General features: G+C 41.3%; 1 pseudogene; it reads left to right on the top strand.

Moving 5' to 3' along the window:
- Positions 1-280: 280 nt before the first annotated feature.
- On the top strand, positions 281-7981 carry LOC148133050 (uncharacterized; annotated as a pseudogene).
- The last annotated feature ends 6457 nt before the right edge of the window (positions 7982-14438 follow it).

The following is a 14438-nucleotide window of genomic DNA, read 5'->3' as shown; positions in this document are numbered from 1 at the left end:
AAAATAGAAAAGAAAAAAAATGTGAATATAGTAAATAGAAAAACTATATAAAGAATTCACTGCCTCCATCATCACAAGATAAAAATTTAATGATTTATCATATTCTTTTAAAATACAAGAAATTATCTCATATTCTCATATCCATCTCTTATCTATGAACAAATCCTTTTAAAAAAACCCTCATAATTTCAATCCTTATCAACAAAGTCTAATAAGAGTTACCAGAGACAACATTTATTTTAATCTTGATCAAATCATCAACATCAAAAGAAGGTTGGGGATGGGGGATGGAATGGTTCTCAGGGAAGGCAGAAGAGGACATCCTATTTCAGTGGTGTCGAGGAACAAGAGGTATGGGAGACAAGGGAGAAGGCAGGCACAGGGAACACAACCTCAGTGTTTAGTACCAATCTCGGTGTTTAGTACCAATCTCAATACCAGTTCTGCCCCATTGCACTCACCTCATTTTCCTGGTCAGCAGATCTGTGGAGGACCTAGTCTTAGACTTCTGCTTTTAAATGTGAGATCAGCTTGCAATAAGTCTTATTGCCGATTTGATCCTTGAAGAGAAGGCTGATCTGGCTTGTATAACTGAAACTTGGCTGAGCCCAGAGGGAGGCATTCCTCTTGCAGAAATGTGCCCAGTGGGTTATCGAGCATGGCACCAGTCTAGACCTCAGGGCCAGGGTGGAGGTGTGGCTGTTGTTATCAGAGAATCTCTAGTAGCCTCCAGAGGTGCTGTTCAACAAGTCCCCGGCTGTGAGACCCTTTTTCTTAGATTGGGCTCAAGGGATCATGTGGGGTTGCTGCTGCTGTACCAGCCTCCCTGCTGGCAGCTTCCCTACCTGGGCTCCTGGACCTCACTGCAGGACTTGCAGTGGAATTCCCCAGGCTTATAGTTCTGGGGGATTTCAACCTGCCTTCTCTGGGTTCGGGATCAGAGGTAGCCCGAGATTTTATAGAAACCATGACTTCCATGGGCCTGTCCCAGATTATCCAGAGCCCGACTAGTAATAGTGGTCACACTCCCGATTTGGTGTTCATGTCAGAGCAGTGACTATGTGACCTGGAATTGGTAGACCTCTCCTTGTTCCCCTTGTCATGGTCAAATCACAGTCTGGTGGCAATGAGTTTCTCAAAAACTGCAGCCCCCCGCAGGGAGGCAGGACCTATTAGATTGGTCTGTCCCCATCGACTAATGGATCAAGATAGGTTCCAGAGGGAGCTGGGGGTTATAACTAGAGATCTATTGTGCAGTCCAGCCGAGCTCTTAGTCACTGTTTGGAATAGAAAGGTGATTGAGGCTCTGGATAGGATTGCACTTGCAAAAGGGAAGGGGGGAAAGAGAGTGAAAAATTTAAGATCTGAAAAAACAACCCCAAAAAAGAATAGTTTGAAAAGTAATTACAACATTAGGAAGAAACAGAAGAGAGGGTTACAGAAGAGAGAAGGGTCAAAAAGAGAAGGGAGAAGAAGAGGGGGAAGAGGGAAAGGAAAATAAATTATAAAGGACAGAAACAGGACATAGAAAAACAGGGAAAATGGACAAGGATTAAGGGTATAAGTGTATTTAGAAGACACAGAGATAATGGGTGAAAACTTAATTGAAAGGGGGATTCTGCAAGGGTACATAAGATAGTACTGTTATATTAGAAATAGAAATGAACTTTGAAAATATGAAACAAGTGTGATTAAAATGATAGATAAAATACTCATTGTAATGTAATGGAATGTTTAATAAATAAATGAAATAAAGAGAATGAGAGAATGAAATTAGGAAAGGAGGGGAACATTTTAATTATTATAAATGTGTTATAAAAATTTAAGTGAAGAGGAATATGAAAGAAACATGAAAAAATTATGGAAATATTATAAGTATTCCTAGAAGTATGATATCCTATTGAAAAGAAATGTTAAAAATGTCAAAGATTGTACCTAACATTAATGATAGAGATGAATTAGAATAGAATAAGTATTTTATTTATTAATGTATATATATATATATATATATATATATATATATATATATATATATATATATATATATATTGTGTGTGTGTGTGTTTTCTTAAGTTTTCGTGGTACTTACATGTAGGTGTTGGGTTGGTTCTCCACGCCATTGTAGTTCTTTAAAAGAACTACAATGACGTGGAGAATACCAACCAAGCAACACATATATATATATATATATATATATATATATATCAACTTCAATGGCACCAAAACCCTAGCCACTATAGAAAATCCCAGCCACAGAATCATCAGAGAAGCCATAGAGATTGAAAAAAGATCAGAAAGCATGAACAGAAGAGATGATTCCACCAGGCTGTCAATCATTTGGAAGCCTGCACTCACAAACAAAAAAATCTCCACACCACAAGCCAGGCAAACACCTGGGCACAAACAGATCCCCCCCTGATACCTCCAGCTCAAACACACCCCAACCAGGCACCCAGATGAAACCCAGCTTCCTAACTAATGATAGCCGTCCATTTACCCGAAGCCAAGCTGCACTAAAGGCCTCCAATAAAGTAACACAATGTTGCCAGTCAATCAAGATACAAAAAGAGCCAAAAAAACAGACAGAAGATATTAGAAGCAGAACACAGCAAACTCCAAGACCAATAAACACAGACCAAGACTCTCAACCAATCAGGATGAAGAAAAAAACCATTCTGGCACAGCAATAGGCTGCCCCAAATTTAAATCTGAAACCACTGTAAAAGTCTAACTCACAGACGAACACTATACAAAAAGCCTGATGATGGCAGATGAGATTCTGCTGAAACGTTGCTACAACTTTAAAAGCACCACTACTATGATGTGGGAAAATACCCGAACAAAGCTGAATGCCATATATATATTCTCTTTAAGAACTTAGTGCATATTTTAAGAATTTACCAAGCAGAATTCGACTGGAAGTTATGTGTTATATTGAATGTTATAATTGTAAAGGCATAAATTGAAGTTTAAATAAGAGTTGAATGGATAAAAATTAAAAGATACAAAGGTGTCATACTCCAGTTAGTAACTACAGGGGAAAATTTTGTTTAATGAGAAAAGAAAATATGAAATTGAAACAAGACAGACAAAAGTATAAATATGATGACTAGAAAGGTATTGAAACTTAGAAAAAGATATATATAATTGAATTTAGAAAGGAATGAGATAATTAAAAGTAAGATTGAGAAAACTAAGGGAAGGGAAAAATTATTGAGAAAATGTTAAAATAGTAATAAGATATGGAATAGAACACAAAGATGAATATGAAATTGAATTTGTGTCTGTATGGAGAAGTGATAACCCGGGACCATGCTATTCTCAGAAAAAGAAATTTTACTTGTGTTATGTTTTGTGAAAACCCAAATAAAATTTTATATATATATAAAAAAAGACCTGGTTTTGCCAGCGGGCCTGGGGAACCCAGCGAGGGATGGAACCCATCAGATGGTTAGTTTGACCCGCTGTCGTCGGGGTGGGGGGGGAGTTGGTTTTTGTTTTGTTTTGTTTTCCCAAATTTTGTTCTATTGTACTTTACTAATTTATTTGATTCTTTTTGTTAGTTCTTATTGTTTTTATTTTTATTTTTTGTTTTAAATATGATTTTACATTGTGTAAGCCGCCTTGAATCGCCATGGGCGAATAGACAGCAATATAAATCAAATAAATAAATAAATAAACGAACAAATAAGCAAACAAACAAACAAATAAATAAATAAATCATTTTAGCCAATGTCTATCCACTGCAGGACGAAGGCCTCTTCTGTATATTTCTTGAGCTTTTCTTTGCCAGTTGGGCCCACTATACTTGCTGATATTATTGATCCATCTTGTTTTAGGTCTCTTTCATGGATGCTTTTTATCAAGTGGGACCTATTATATGACTGCCTTGGTCCACCTGCCATCAGTTCTTCTCGCTATGTGACCATCCCATTTCCATTTCAATTCTTTTACTCTCATAATGAGATCTTATATTTCATTTGCTCTCTAATCCATGTGCAGGTCTTTCTATTTTGTCTTGTAATGCTGAGCATGTATCTTTCCATGGCTCTTCGTATCACTTGTAGCTTTTGTATTGATGGTAAGGTTAGTGTCCATGTTTTACCAGCATATCTTAGAGCAAGTAGCCCACACTTAATCAAATAATCCAACTTTATATTCTTTTCTTTTACTTATAACAATCTTAGTTTTTTGTCCTTTAAATAATGTCCTAAACTATAATTTCTTTTCATTTTTTATTTTGTCCTTTCTCACAAAATTCTTCAAAGCTTTAACAAGCTTTTTTTTTCTTTTTTCTTTTTGGAAATCCAGTATAGGAAGGTTACCTGGGTCACTTTCTTTCATTGTTATTTGTAAATTCCTTTTAATTATTAAGACATTAGCCAGTTTCTTTTGTATGTTTAGTGCAGGGGTTTCAAACTCAAGGCCTGCGGGGTGGCCCATGATGTGCTTAGATCTGGCCTGCAGGGCAACCCTGAAAATAGCAAAGGACTGGTCCACAGTACCTCTGCCAGTGAAAATGGAGCTTGGGAGCCTGTTTTCACTGGCAGAGTGTTTGAGCCACCACAGGCACACACACCCAATACAACTGACATCATGCTGGCCACACACACCCTGGCCACACCTATCCCAGCCCTCGAGGTCATACACAATCCTGATGTGGCCCTCAGTGAAATTGAATTTGACACCCCTGGTCTAGTGCAGGGGTCACCAACCTTTTGGATCTCAGGGACCACCAAACTGATAATTTTAAATCCCAGGGACCACTAACCAGTTTTGTGGGCATGGCCTAATTTGTGGGTGTGGCTTGGATGTAACTGGCTGGGCATGGCTTGTATGTAAATATTATAAATATTTATATAAATTTTGAATTTTTTATAAAAAAGAGAAACTTTTACCCAAAATCAGGCAAAGCAGGCAGGCAGATTGAGTTGCTCACCGAATCACAGATTCATTCAGAAATTTATCTATCTGCCATTGGCTAGCTCAGTCTGTCGCATTAAATTTGCTAGCAAGCAAACTCACAAAATTAACTCACAACACACCATGTATATAAATATTGATTTTTTTTTTATTTAAAAAAAAAGAGCAACTTTTACTCAAAATCAAGCAAAGCAGGCAGGCAGATTGAGTTGCTCACAGAATCATTCAGTGATCTATCTATCTACCATCGTCTAGCTCAGTCTCTCAAATTTGCTTGCCGTGAGTCTGCACTGAATAACAGAACCTTCACTCCTAAGGGAGGTTCGGCTGTGCTTAAAAGCACAGCCGAAGATCTAAAGACTAGCTAGAAAGCAAGAAATCCAACCATTTCCTGCTTCCTAGCTAATCTAAATCTCCTGGCACAGCAGAACAGATGATGGTCGGAAGAAGAAAAAATAGCAATTTAGCAGGCAAGTTTGCTGGGTAAGGAGTGAGTGGGCGGGGAGGGTTCCCATAGGCCATGTGGGCAGCGTAGCCTTGTGTTTCTGCACAGCCTGGTTTAATTGCTTTGGGGGGGGGGGTACTCTGGGGATGAGATTTCTCTGCAGCCCACCACAATTTTCTCGCAGCCCACTGGTTGGCGACCACTGGTCTAGTGGATGATTTTTCCATATTATACTTTTAGCCTGTCATTTTCAACTACACTTTCAGATCAGTCTTAGTCTTCTCTGGTAAAACTTGCAAAACACAATCAGTCTATAATGGCAGATACTCTCAAAATTAGCTTCCATATCCATTGTTCAAAAATATCATTCAATATGTTGAATGTCAAAGTATTTTTGCTCTGGTCTGTATTGATAAGTCAAATTTAACGTTGTTCTTTAATTGTAATTTTTCGTTTCTTCTAGTATCTAACCTTCAAAGTCCCATCCCGTCCTATCATTTTTTTTAAAGAATTCAAAACAAAACCATCTTTCCACATGAAGGGTAGTTATAATTAATTTCAAAATTATGTTTCCTGAAAATTTAAATACATTTTAGAATGAAAATTTAGATAAATCATGAAATTTATCTCAACCCTATCTAAGTGATTAGAAAAAAGAAGTAATCAAACCTAGTGTTAAAGTTGCAGAATATTTCAGCTAGATGCTATTCCCTTGTCTCCCAGAACTAAAACCACAGGAAATCACTTTCTTGCAGTCACCTCATGAAGAGCAGCTGTATGAAATACTTGTGAATAATCTCAAGTCCTCTCCTTTTCTTGCTCTTTATTTCATGACATGAAATCAAATGATTTTCATTTGATTAAGCATGTAAAAGACTGCACTTTTAACTACAAAAACTATGCACACTTAGCAGAGTGTAAGTCCCATTGAACATCTGTGAGACTTGTTTACGCTTGTACAGTCAGCCATTTTGTTACATTTGTTACAGCACAGAAGTGTCTATTAAGCAGCATATTTTATAAAATGAATGAACACCTGTGAGTAGACTTGTTCACGCTTGTACTATCAGCCATTTTGTTCACTTGGGACACAGTATGGAAATGCCTATTAAATAGCATATTTTTATAAAACTAATGAAAATGTTTTATGCACTCAGGTGAGCTAGCAAACTTTCACAGAGATTATTCTTGAGGTCATATCAACGACAGAGAAAAAAAAATCTAAAATGAAATTCTGCTATAAGTCATAGCAATGTTTGTGGTCCTGTTATAAAAAAATCATAATTTTAAATCTTGAGCTGCAAATCTTGACACAGCAGGTAGTTGCCAGGGCAATGCTTAAAGCTCTACTTAGACAGGAGGACTTCAAACAAAGCAGGGATGAGCAGGCAATAGCCAAGAAAAAGAAATATTTAGTATGGTTTAAAACCACTGGTTAACATTTTCCAGGGCAGAGAAAATGTCTCTAGAGCTTTTGAAAACCCTGCAGAGATTTTTCTTTATGTGATTATGTATCACTAAGTCAATGCTGACTCTTAGAGATGACATAGATTTTCTCCATGACAATCTGGACATCTGCCCCAGATCTTCCAACAGTTCACCTATCATCATTGTAATAGAGCTTGTTGTGAATCAATAAAAGTGAATAACCTAAATGCAAATTAGGGGTTGAAAACCTGCACACTAGATTGGTCCTTATACAACAACTTGGGATTGGGCCAGAACTAGTCCCTGATTGGCCACTTTTGGGACTTTTCTTATTGGTTAGTAGTTTGAACTTGTTGCACATTTTCATTGGTTAATAAGGCAGCAGCTAACCCTATAAAGGGTTACTGCTGCCCATAGCGTTGCTCTGTTATGTTCTATTACTTATTAAAGAGTTGAAGTCACTGGTCAGATGTCTGGTCTCCGTTATTCTCCATACTTAACAGAGCTAATCCACCTTGGTCACCCTCTTCTCTTTCTTTCCACATTTCCCAATATTAGAGCATTCCCCCAGAAAGTTATGTCTCTTCATAAATTGTCCAAGAAGGATAATTTGAGTGTGGTGATTCATGCCTCAAGTGAGATCTGAGTTGATTTATTTGATGATCCATTGGTTGTTTTCTTGGCTGTCCATATTCTCAGGAGTCTTCTCCAAGACCAGAATTCAAAGGTATTGATATTCTTCCTATCCTTCTAAGTCCAAGTGCTTTCATAAAAGCCAACTGTTTCCATTTATTAAAAAAATACTAATTTTTTCTATTCACTTTGAACAGAAAAACAATTAGTATTATTTTTTAATAAATACATATCAAAGCCTATATATTCCAGAAATACATACATTGGTCAAATGTCCCTAACGAAAATCTTTCTGATACAAATCCCTTGCTAGCACAGGGAAATAAAACACCATAGAGAGAGAACACCTCAGAGACAAAAGCTGACAAAACAAGTGCAATGTTATTTTTATTCTTCAAAGCAGTGAACTTTTAGGGCAATGTCTCTGTTAGCCTGGCATTCAATTTCTCTATTGCTAAGAAATGTAAACTTTCCCCCAATTAGGCTGATTTGATCGACAAGTTTTCATTGCCAGCCTTAAGCCAAAATTCAGAGCGTTTAGAACTGAACTGAATTCCAACATTCTGTTTACACAAAAGAAAGGGCAAAAGAAAGGCAAGTGGCTGCCGTGTTCAATAAACTGAGAGATGAGGAAGCAAACAAAGCCCGAAGCAATGTTGGACTTCCCTTTCCAAAACAGGTGTGATAAATTGAGAGCTGAATGATGAAGTAAGACTCATTGGTTAGCCCCTCATATTGAAACCACTCAGTCCCTCTTTCAGCTTTCCTCAGCTATGGAAGCAAGCTGGTGGTGGGGCAGGAGGTGGGGAGATTATTTTTTTTCTGAATGGTGTAGCCCAGTTTATCTAAAACAAGCGGGTCCCTCAAATCTTGGCCCACCACTCCCATGACATGGGTCTAGCCTATGAGCCAGTGTAGTTAAGTTAAATTGCGGTGTAAGTTAAATTGCAGCATTGGATATTCTCTATACCAGGGGTCACCAACCTTTTGGACCTCAGGGACCACAAAACTCATAATTTTAAATCCCGTGCACCAGAGACCCTGGAAAATCCCCAAAAAAGTCTTCAGAAAATTTCCGCACCCTGTTTCGTACCGATCTATCATTCTTTATTTGGGATCGCAGAATACCAGCTCCAGCTCCATTCTCAGGGGGAGAGAGAGAGAAAGAGAGACTTTTGGCTTCATGCAAGGAAAGCAGCAGAAGCAGCAGAAGTCTTTCTCTCATCCAAACTCCTCCAGAAATGAGTCTTTGTGAGATTTGTCATGCCAGCACTGGTGCTCTGGGGGTGACATTTCTCTGTGGACCACCAAAATTTTCTCATGGACCACCAGTGGTCCCCAGCCCACTGGTTGGTGACCATTGCTCTATACTGTATCCATACCAGAAATACAGGTTCAAAACAGAATATAAAGTTATCCATAATACTTTCTAAGAGAATCTCTGAAATTCAGAAGATTCTTTGTTGATACTCTTCCTTAGAAGGACAAGGCAATAGCAGAAACAGGAGCAAGCATAATCACATATATTGTAATTCAGGGGGTCAAATGTGCATCATTATAGTGTTGTCACATGACATACTGTGACTTTTCCCCCCTTCGATAAACCAGGCATGGATGTGGCGAGCATGTGACGCATCCAGCCCACAAGCTGCGAGATTGACAACCCTGTTATAATTGATCATCAGGAAATCTATTCTTAATTACATGGATTATAAAACCCCAGTTTATATTGGAACGATTCAATAAAGAATATTTGTAGCTTAGGGTTGAAATGAGGGCTCCAGGTGCTCTTTGAACTTTTTTTTTCTTATAAGCATTTCATTACCCAAACTATGTAACATCATCAGTGCTAGTTATTGTAAAGTAAGCTAAAGGTAAAGGTTCCCCTCACACATACGTGCTAGTCATTCCTGGCTCTAGGGGGTGGTGCTCATCTCTGTTACAAAGCCGAAGAGCCAGTGCTGTCCAAAGACATCTCCATGGCCATGTGGATGCCATGACTAAATGCCAAAGGTGCACGGAATGCTGTTACCTTCCTGCCAAAGTGGTCCCTATTTTTCTACTTGCATTTCTTATGTGCCTTCGAACTGCTAAGTTGGGAGAAGCTGAGACAATTAAGGAGAGCTCACTCCGTTACACAGTTTTAGGGATTCGAACTGCCAAACTGCTGAATGTCTTAGCCACTGAGCCACTGCAGCCCTCAATAGTAAAGTAGATAATAGTAAATAGGTATGTTGTTTTAATTATGGCCTAGCATTACTGAGTTTGATGATTAAGTGACTATTGATCAAGATGTAGGAGATGACCAGGCTGAGCCCAAGACAAAGTCAAATGCATCATCAGTCATGAGTTCCCTTTGTACCCACAAGAGACCTAAGTCCAACCCACCTTGAATTCCTTATTTACCAGCAAATTGCTTTGACGGTTAATAGATTCCTGTAGAGAGCTTAAGCTTGCAATAAATCTTTATACCCATTTGAACTGCCTGGATCTCCTGATTTCCCTGGTGCTTGACACAAGGTTTCTAACCTCTTTTTTTCATCTTTATTCTGTTCTGCTTCCTACCAGAAATCCAAGGTGATCTGGACTTCGGACTATCAACTTTTCTAATTGCTGTCTGAAGGTTGTTGTGGTGTTTTAAGTTTTTGACAAACTATTGACTCTGTTTTCTTTCAAATACCACACACGTCTACCTCAGTGCAGATCAACCTAGATTGCAGAGCAGGATAAACTTAGAATATGTTTCTTGTGATGTCTATTCAAAATCTGAATATTGCTCAAAGCCACATGCAATCTGGGAAACTCCATTTTAAGTTTTTGCTGACTTCAAACTGATCTTGGCCCAATTTATCTTCCACAAGAGATATGGTTCAGATTTTTCTGTTGCTTAAGGCAAGTTCAGACAGCTGAAAAGAATGAATGGTATTATAACTTATTCAAAGTTCTTATCTCAGGAATATTATTTTGTTTCAGGAAGCAATCATGTACGTAGGTGTGACTAAGCAAACGCAAAATTGAGAGTTAATATATTAACTAACTATGATAATTGGCATTTTTTTCTTGAAAATTGCACAATATATGTTAATTTATGCTACCTCTTTTAACCTGCACATAGGAACTATTTTTAGACTTGAAAGAAATGTTAGCTTGACTGCAGGAGTCACTAAGCAGTTCTTGAACACTTTCTCATTCCTCACCTCCCGTAATTATATAAAATGATTCTTTTGGGTTTTTTCCGTGACCAAAAGCTGATTTGTTTCTCATGTCCTTGAACACACAGATGTCCGATGTAAACCAAGGTGAGGAGAGAAAAAATGATGGAATGTGCATCACTACATTATAACATGAACCCTGGCTTTCATACCTGCATACCAACACCAGATATGTACAGAGGTGGTGTTAAGTTTGGAGGAGAGGGCGTAATAACGAAGACAAGGCATCAGTAGTGACACAACTCTTTAATAGTGACTTCAGAACAGAGCAACCAACTTGGGCAGCAGCAGCTCTTTTATAGAGCTGGCTGCTGCTGCAATAACCAATGAGAACGAGTTTAACCGTACTTAGTCTTCCAATCCGGAATGGCCGCTGTCAGCCAATCAGGTTAGCCGAAGGCAGCCAATCATGATCGCTTACTTGCGGACCAATCCGAACTGCAGGTTTACGAGCCTGCAGTTGGAGCAAAGCTCGGGGAGTTCTCAATAATGAGTTTATTTAGTTAGTTCGTAACACCCCTCCCCCCTAGGTTCCTTCTGAGGGGTGGGGTGAGGTATTCTCGCAAATAGGCAGGCCGTTTCACCTGCCTATTCGATTTCCGCTGTTCTACCGGTTTCCGTTCAGGTTCCGATGGATTGTTTGTAGAACCGGGTGGTGACGACGGTTCCACCATCTCGCTGGGTGAATCAAGGCTGTTTCCTTGGCCGTTTTCTGGGTTCTCTGGGCTTGCTTCCCTGACTGGGCTGTTACGTGGCGAGGCCGTCCCTCGGCTCGGGCTTCCGTCGGGTGGTGAGTATCCCCTGGCTGGTTGTACCGTCTGCTGGGCTTTGCTGATTGGGTCCTCTGTTATTTCTATTTCGGGCCCCTTTTCTTCCCTTCCCCCCCCAGTTGGAAAATCAGGGGGTGAGAGAGGGTTAGGCGCCAAACGGGAACGAAGTTGGTCTATATGGCGCTTCCACAGTTTGCCGTCATTAGTCTGCAAACGGTACGATCTGGGGCCTGTTAGCTGCGTAATGGTAGCGGAGACCCACAATGGGTCAGCCGAGAAGTTTTTTGCAAAAACTAAATCGCCTACCTTGAATGCACGATACTTGCTGCTGGAACCGCAAGGTTTTTCTGGCGTGTAGGTTGGGTGTAAGTGATCGAGGTGTGAGCGAAGTTTCCGGCCCATCAAGAGTTCGGCCGGGGTTCTGTTCGTGGTGCTGTGCGGCGTGATGTGTTGAAGAAGAAGCATCCTGTTTATCTTGTCGTCAATATCGCCATGTTCCATTTTGTGCAGTGTTTTTTTAAGGAATTGTACCATACGCTCGGCCCTGCCATTGGCCGCAGGGGGAGCCGGTGAAGTTAAGGCATGGCGGATGCCCCGATCCGCTAGGTATTGCTCGAATGCAAGGGCAGTGAACTGGGGGCCATTATCCGAGACTAAAACGTCCGGCAGTCCGTGCGTAGCGAATAGTCTATTTAACTTTTTAGCGATGGCTTCTGTTGTGGTGCTTTTCATCTTGTGGACTTCGAGCCAGTTTGAATAGGCATCCACCGTTATTAGAAAAGTGTGTCCCTTGGTGGGTCCCGCAAAATCAATGTGGATGCGGGACCAGGGGCCACGAGGTGGATCCCATTCAGTTGGAGGTGCCTTCGGTGGGGCAGCGCGGATTTCCTGGCACTTGTTGCATGTGGCCACCCAGGCTTCTATTTGTTTATCGATACCCGGCCACCACGTGTAACTTCTCGCTAACGCCTTCATCCGCACGATGCCTGGATGACCGTCGTGCAATAGTTTTAGGATGCTGTGTTGTAATTTTTCAGGAATGATGACTCTGTCTCCCCACAAAACGCAGCCCTTCGGTGAGAACAGCTCCGTTTGTCGGTTTTTAAATGGTGTAAAGATGTTCTCGGGTTCGTTGTCAGTCCAGCCTCGTTCCACCCAGCTGAGGACCCGAGCCAATGTGGGGTCCTTCTTTGTTTCCGCTGCGATCTCTCGTGCAGTCAGGGGTGGCGAAGGGAGAGTTTCGATCTGGAGCGCCGTAAGGGTTGGAGCTGGATCATCTATGGCTTCCGGCAGCGGAGAACGGCTCAACGCATCAGCGTGGGGAATGGCTTTCCCCGGGCGGTGTAGCAGTTGATAACCATATGCGGCTAGGAACTCTGACCAACGGGTCATCCTTGGTGATAAGATGTGGGGAGTAGGCTTGTCCCCCGCTAATATGCCAAGCAGTGGCTTGTGGTCAGTTATTATAGTAAACGGCCGTCCATAAACATATTCATGAAAACGTTTAATAGCGGCTATAATAGCAAGAGCCTCTTTATTGAGTTGGCTATAGTTCCTTTCAGTCTTTGATAATGTTCGGGAAAAGAAAGCAATAGGTGCCTCATTGCCGTTTGGTAGGACATGGCTTAAAATGGCTCCCACCCCGAATGGCGAGGCGTCACATGTGACTGTTAAATGCAAAGTCTCGTTATACTGCATTAATACAGCATCGGAGGTCAAGAGATCTTTTACTTGCTGGAACGCTCGTTCTTCCTGTTGTCCCCAGACCCAGGAAGCTTTCTTCTCTAGCAGGCGATGTAGGGACTCAGCTACAGTCGCCTTCTGGGGCAAGAAGATATTATAAAAGTTAATGAGTCCCAGGAAGGCTTGGAGGTCCGTTTTATTCCTAGGTCTCGGGGCATTTTTTATGGCTGTTACTTTTTTTTCGGTAGGATGAATTCCCTTTTTATCAAGGAGGTACCCCAGGAATTCAACCCTTTCAGTACAAAGTTGACACTTGTCTCTCTTTACCTTTAACCCGGCATCTTTGAATTTTTGGAGAACCGCTCTGAGTCGGGTCTCCAACACATCTCTAGTGGGGGCAGCTATCAAGACATCATCGAAATAAGGCACGACCCCTTTTATGCCTTGCAGCAATCGCTCCATCAGGCTTTGAAAAATGCCTGGTGCTGCACTCACACCGAACTGGAGCCTATTACATTTAAACGCACCTCTGTGCGTGACGATAGTCTGGGCCTCAGCAGTCTCTGCATCTACGGGTAGTTGCTGGTATGCCTGGGCAAGGTCCAATTTTGCAAAGATTTTTCCGCCGCCCAGGGAGTGAAGAAGATGTTGAACCACCGGTACAGGATAAGCGCTTTGCTGAAGCGCGTGGTTTAGGGTGGCTCGATAATCCCCACAAATTCTTATCGATCCATCCGGTTTTATGGGTGTTACAATCGGGGTTTCCCAACGGCCGTGATCGATTGGTCCTAATACCCCTTGGGCTATCAATTTGTCCAATTGTTCATCAATCTTTGGTTTGAGTGCGAATGGCACTCGACGAGGCTTAAGGCGTATGGGCGCAACATCGGGGCTGAGGCTAAACGATATGGGGGACCCCTTGTACTTGCCTAGCTTCTCTGTGAATACGTCCTGGAACTCCTGGACGAGGTCGGCTTCCCAGTCACTGTTCCCGGTCTGGTGAATGCCGGCTAGTTCAATCCCCAATGGAGCGAACCACTGTAAGCCCAACAAACTGGGCCGGTCTCGATCTACAATGGTAAGAGGCAGAGTTGCTGTGTGGTCTTTAAAGGAGACCTGGACGTGGCGGGACCCGGCAACGGGAATTCGGTTTCCCTGATAGTCCCTTAATATGACTTTCTGGGTGCTGAGGTCTTGACGACGGATGTCAGGGATCAGCTGTTTGAAAGTCCTCCACGAGACCATTGATAGGGATGAACCCGAGTCTACTTCCATTACGCATGGATGATTCTCAATGGCGACCTTCACTCGGATCTTCCTTGCATCCAAGGATGAGGCGTGACC

This window comes from Notechis scutatus, chromosome 1 (genome assembly GCF_049901735.1).
Source record: "Notechis scutatus isolate UNSWTSFEM ecotype Mainland chromosome 1, rNotScu1.2, whole genome shotgun sequence".
Classification (NCBI taxonomy): domain Eukaryota; kingdom Metazoa; phylum Chordata; class Lepidosauria; order Squamata; family Elapidae; genus Notechis; species Notechis scutatus.
The sequence above is the reverse complement of the archived record's forward strand: the minus strand, read 5'-3'. Positions and strand labels throughout refer to the sequence as shown.